Genomic DNA, 6,178 nt, shown 5'->3' on the forward strand with positions numbered 1-6,178 from the left:
GTGCTCTGTGGTGATGTAAATGGGAAGGAAATCCAAAAAGAGAGGGGTTATATACGTATAGCTGACTCACTTTTCTGTACAGTGGAAACTAACACAGCATTGTAAAGCAACTATACCCCAATAAAAATTAATTAAGAAGTCAAAAATAAAATAATTCCCTGCTGGGCTGGGAAGCCCCTCCCCTCCCATCTCTTACAAAACCTACACTTTGTCCCTTGCTCTCCTGTATTTTAAAAAATTTTTTTGAAATAGACTATCTTTTAAAAATAATTCTAGGTTTACAAAAAAATTGAGAGGATAGTACAGAGAATTTCCATATGCTCTGCACCCAGCTTTCTTTATTATTAACCTCTTACCTGGTACATTTGTTACAATTAATGAACCCATATTGATACATTATTATTATTAACTAAAGTCCATAGTTTATTCATATTTCCTTAATTTCCTAATGTTCCTTATCTGTTCCAGGATCCCATCCTGGATACCACATCACATGTATTTGGTGGAATTTCTAATTATTTGGAATTCTTCTGCACTGGAGGTTTGTCTCTTCTCTCCTATTCATTCATTCATTCATTCATTCACTCATTTCATTGTGGCCTCATCAATATTTATCTTGTATAATTTAATATAACTTTGGTTTAATACTACTTTATTTCGTTGCTTAAATTTTTCTCTCTCAAATATTTTTAACTTCTTCCTTCTTTGGTGTCAGACACATAGTGATATTATCAAGGCTTGTTCCATGATATTTATCGCAGCACTATTTCAAATAGCAAATGTTGGGAATAACCTAAATGTCTATCAGTTGGGTTAGAATGATTAAATGAGTTTTGGGTATAACCATTTTATGAAATACTAGGTAGCTCCCCCCAACTCCCTGTCACTTTCTTTCAGTGAAATAGATCTTTGTATACACCTGCATGGAAAAATATAGTGATTAAGGCCACGGGCTCTGGAGACAGGCTGAGTTCAAATTTTGGTACTATGGCCTTGGGCAAGTTACTTAACCTCTCTGAGCATCAGCTTTTTTAATCCATAAAATGGTGATTACAAAAAAAGGTAATTACAAGAGAATCTATTTTGTGGGATTGTTGTGAGAATTAAATAATACATGGAAAGTGCCCAGAACTATGCCTGGCACATGGTAAGCTTCAATAAATGTTAATTATTATTGGTATTATTATGGAAAGATTTCCAAGACGTTGTGTTGAGTAAAAGGGGCAAGTTGAAGAAAAATACTTAAAGCATATTACCATATGGTATACGTATTCATTACGTAATAATAGGTAACACCATATGCATATAGAATGTGACACTGGATCAAGTCTCTTCCATATGAGGGGAAAAATCTCCCTCTGGCCGACATCTCCTGCCATGTACGCTCCTAGAGGGAATCGTTCCTATTTATATCTTTATCCCAGCAACTGGGAGAACTGTGGGACAGTAATAGTAATAAAAATAGCTAACATTTATTACTCTTGGCTCTTGCCATGAGCCAGACCCTGTGCTAAGCTCGTTTTATGGATTCTTTCATTTATTTCTCCCAAAAAAACCTATGCAGTAGTTGCTACTATTACCTCCATTTTACAGATGGGGAAAGTGAGGCCTAGAGAGGTTTAGAGCTAGCTACCAGCAGTGGAGCCAGGATTCAAACCCAGGCAGTTAGACCTTCCATAATCGTTTACCTAGATTCCCCAATTTTTAGCATGTTGTCCCATTTGCATTATTATTCATTTGCTCTTTATATATGTATATATTTGTTTTTTTCCTCCTGAACAATTCGAAAGTTACAGACATCCTATCCTGCTCCTTTTACCCCTAAAGACTTCCATGTGTATTTCCTATGAACAAAGACATTCTCTTACATAACCTGAGTACGATTGTCAAAATAATCAATACTATAATCCACAGTCCATATGCAGATTTGTCAATTGCCTCATTAATGTCCTTTTGAGCTCTGTATTTTTTCCTCCTGGTCCATGCATTGCCTTTGGTTGTCATGTCTTTTTAGCCTCCTTTAACTGGGGGCAGCCTTTCCCTGTCAGAGGCCTCACTCTCAATCCCCATGTCACGGGGTGAAGCTTAGCAGAGCAGGAATGGCACCTTTGTTTATTCGGGAAGTGCTACAGAAATTTTCAAAGCAGTGACTATCTCACTTATGCAAATAAAATTGAGTCCCAGGTCTGCAAGACTCAGACTGATGGGTCTTTTCCTAAGAACAGAAAAACTCCCCCCTGTGCGTGAAGTTGAGGCAAGCAGATATTATCAAAGGTATGCAAACTGCCTCAGAATTAGGGGTCTAGTGGTTGAGGGAAAGGCAAAGAGAAGTCTTCACAGGCTGCTGAAACCTGGCAAGCATTGGGGGCACCTGTGAGAGGTGGGAAGTCAAGCCTTTCCTCATCCCCTCCGAGGCTACATGGTCTCTGACTCTCTTGCCTGAAGTTGTTCCTGCGTGAAGGGGCCAAAGAGCCTTCAAGAGAGGCGTGAACTGCATCCACAAAGGAATTGCTGCTCCAAACCGCCACCTTCACCCACAGAGGAGCTGGTGGGGGTTTCTGGTTGTTTTCCTGACACCCATTCCCTCTTCTCCCACCAAAATGATCTTAATTTTCTGTTAGAGGTTCACTGCTCTTTCATTCTCAGCACACTGGGTGGGATCCCGTCAGGAGGTCTCATCCTCTTGGCCGTAGTACATGGTTCAGGTGTGGGCAGTTGCCAGCCAAAGGCAATAAGATACCCAGAGACGTTTGCTGGAGCTTCCAAGAATCTCAAGCCTCCATCGTCCTGTGTGGAAATTGCCTGAGTAGACACACCTGCTGGATAGGCAAGAGCCTGGCTCCAGCTCTGGGGGATGGTTATTTCCATCTGGCAAACCATGGGGGAGAGCAGGCCTGAGAATGGAGCTAGCACCAAGGAAGGAGAGCCAGGAAGGTTGGTAAGAGAAAACCCAGGTTCCTGGTCACGTTATTTGAAGACTAGATCAAGCCAGACTTAAAAATCTACCCACACTGTTCAGTTACGTGAGCCAAAACAGTCTCTTTATTATTTAAGTAGCGCCTTTAGATGGAATTGTTGTTTGTAATGTAGAGAGTCCTGATGAATACAGGTGGTCAGATTCCACTGATTCTATTTAATGCGTATTTCTTGATCATCAGGCTTTTCATGAGGGGCTGGGGAAATGCAAAGATAAACAAGAGGGGGTCCTGTCCTTAAAGAGCCCCTTTTCAGTCTGGAGAAGAGGACGAGGGAAGAGAAGGATGGCTTGAACTCGAACCCTGCCTCTGAAATGCAAATATTCCTCCGAGGAGTTCACACAGCTCCTATAATCAATTAATAGACTCACCCTCAGCAGCCCAGCTATGAAAGCCCATCTCTGGATATTGCTGGAGACGCTGCCGGAGAGAATTAACATCTGATAGTTTTGCTCTAAGGATTTGGGATTGAGTAAGTCAAGGTGGCCATCAGGGAAATAGCAGCCGATGAAAACCCAAATCCCACATCGTTCAATGTGGTTAGCAAGGCTTTACTTTCGATTTTCAAGAACGAGGCGCCAGTTTTGCACCTAAAAGCTGCCCAATCTGACCTTGCTACACAGCAAAATGAAGAGCATCCTTACACAACTGATAAAATAAAGGCAGTTAGGTTACAAGACAAACTGTCATTACAGATGAACCCAGCTTGGTCTTTTAATTTTTTTGGCCGTGCCATGCGCCATGTGGGATCTTAGTTCCCCGACAGGGGATCGAACGCACGTCCCCTGCATTGGAAGCGCGGTCTTAACCACTGGACCACCAGGGAAGTCCTCAGGCTTGATGTTTTTTAAAAAAATCAAAGGTTTCAAGAAAAATTCCAGCTCTGCAAGCCCAGATGTTTCTGTATCCTAGAAACATCCTAAAGAATGAAGAGATACGACACAAAACGAATGCTATCAAATGCCTCCTTTGGCAGCACATCTGCTAAAATTGGAAAAATACAGAGGAGATGAACAGGGCCCCTGTGCAAGGATGAGACCCAAATTCCTGAAGCATCTCATATTTTTCAGGTACACTCATCACACACACAAAACAGTGACTGTGTGAGGAGATGTATGTTAATTAACTTGACTGTAGTCATTTCACTATGTATATCAAATCACCATGTTGGACCCCTTAAATATATACAATTTTTATTTATTGAATAAAATTTATAAAGAGAGAAAGAAAAGAGTCATCACCATAAAAACAACCGAACAAACAACCAAACAAAATGCTATCAAGATAACCTTCCTCTCACTGGGAGACACAAAATAGTGTAAAGTAGTTGCTGGAATCCCTAAGCATTACAAGGTTTTGCTCCTGTTTCTGGTGAATTCACAGCAGTGAAAAATGAATATTTTGCTTTTTTTTTTTTTTTAAATTTTCTTTCTTTAAGGCAGCCTGTTATCTGGGATCAAATAAGAACCTGAGTAGGAAAATAGGCCAGACCCAGGGAGGTGCCTTGTAGTCAGGCACCCCAGAGAAACAGAACCAATAGGAAATTGTGATATTGTGATTTATAGTAAGAAGTATATAGTTGGTGTTCATCCCCATTCCTGGCACAAAGCCCCTAAAACCCTTGGAATTTCCTAAGTGATGAGAGTTATAAACACGTCTACTGTTGCATTAATGAGGTGACTATTAGACTGTGTCTTAGGATGGGGGCTGGTTGCCGGGAGAACCAACCATGTGATTAGAATATTGGAACTTTCAGTCCCCAGCTCCTCTGGGGAGGGCAGAGGGGCTGGAAGTTGAACGCATTGCCAATGGCCAGTGATTTAATCCATCATAACTCTGTAATGAAGCCTCCATCAAACCCCAAATGGTTGGGTTCAGAGAGCTTCCAGGATGGTGAACACATGGAGATTTGGAGAGAGTAGCACACCATGCCCTTTGCCCATACCTTTCCCGATGCTTCTCTTCTTCCTGGCTGTTCCTGCGTTCTAGGTAATAAGCCAGTACTATAGTAAGTAAAATGTTTCAGAGTTCTGTGAACAGCTCTAGCAAATTAATTGAGCCTTAGGAAGGTCATTGGAACCTCCAGTCTATAGCCAGTCAGTCAGAAGCACAGGTGACAACCTAGGCTTTTGATTGGCATCTGAAGTGGCGGGCTGGGGGGGTGCAGCCTTATAGGACTGAGCCCTTAACCTGTGGGAGCTGATGCTACCTCCAAGTAAATAGTATCAGAATTCAGCTAGTGTCAGAGAATTTTTTGGTGTGTGGAAAAAGGCCACATGTCAAAACTGGGTGCAGAATTGGAGTTTCTGGTGCAGAAAACTGTGTTGGGTATGGAGGAAGCTGGGTCAGGTTGACTGGAGACAAAAGGACCAGCAAAGGCCAAAGATAATGGATAATGGAGGCCTGAATTAGAGGTGGAGTAGTAGGGTGGATGGGGAAGAGGGAGTAGATTTTTAAATAACCAAGCCTTGGTGCTTGATTGGATGAAAGGAGTGAAAAAAGGGGGAAGTCTAGAATGACTCCAAGGTTTCTGGCTCAAGCAACTTAAGTTGTCAAGGAGTTGCCTGAAATAGGCAACTTTGGAGGAGGAACGAGTCTTGAGAAGAAAATGAGGAACTCAGTTTTGGAAACGTTAATGTTGGGGTGATTGTGGGACATCCAAGTGGAGATATTCACAACAGGCAGAGGGTTAAAGAAGCACGAAGCCCGAGGGAGAGGTGAGTGTGGAGATATAGGCTGGAGAGTCCGCAGCACATGCGGGTGGCCGTTAACACCAGGTGAGCGGATGAAATTGCCCAGGGGAAGCGTGTAGAGTGAGAACAGCGGTGAGTCATTGAGAACATTAAAGTAGTGGGCGGTAAAGAGGACCCTCAAAGGAAGCTGAAGATGGAGGTCAGAGAGGTGGAGAGGAAACCACGAGAGAACATTCATGGAAACCAGTGAGTAGCACATTTCAAGAAGGTAGCCACGGTCGTGAGCTAGAGGGTCAAGTAAGATGATTAACCGTCGGGTACCGGCTGGTTTCTGAGGCTGTTTCAAGATACAAGGAAGGGACTTAATTTACCTTAGGACAGTGGTTCTCAAACTTAAGCGTGCGTCAGAATCACCCAGAGGGCTTGTTTAGAACATGCCTGGCTTCCAGAATTTCTGATTCAGTAGGTCTGGGGCAGGACCTGAAAATGTGCATTTCTAACAAGTTCCCA

At 42.5% G+C, this 6,178-nt stretch overlaps 1 non-coding gene across 1 annotated transcript; it reads left to right on the forward strand.

The window, feature by feature from the left end:
- Nucleotides 1–3,935: 3,935 nt before the first annotated feature.
- LOC136139553 (U6 spliceosomal RNA) lies at nucleotides 3,936–4,042 on the forward strand. Its single transcript, XR_010657076.1, has one exon. It is a non-coding gene; the product is annotated as a U6 spliceosomal RNA (small nuclear RNA).
- The last annotated feature ends 2,136 nt before the right edge of the window (nucleotides 4,043–6,178 follow it).

Source organism: Phocoena phocoena, chromosome 19 (assembly GCF_963924675.1).
Source record: "Phocoena phocoena chromosome 19, mPhoPho1.1, whole genome shotgun sequence".
Lineage (NCBI taxonomy): Eukaryota > Metazoa > Chordata > Mammalia > Artiodactyla > Phocoenidae > Phocoena > Phocoena phocoena.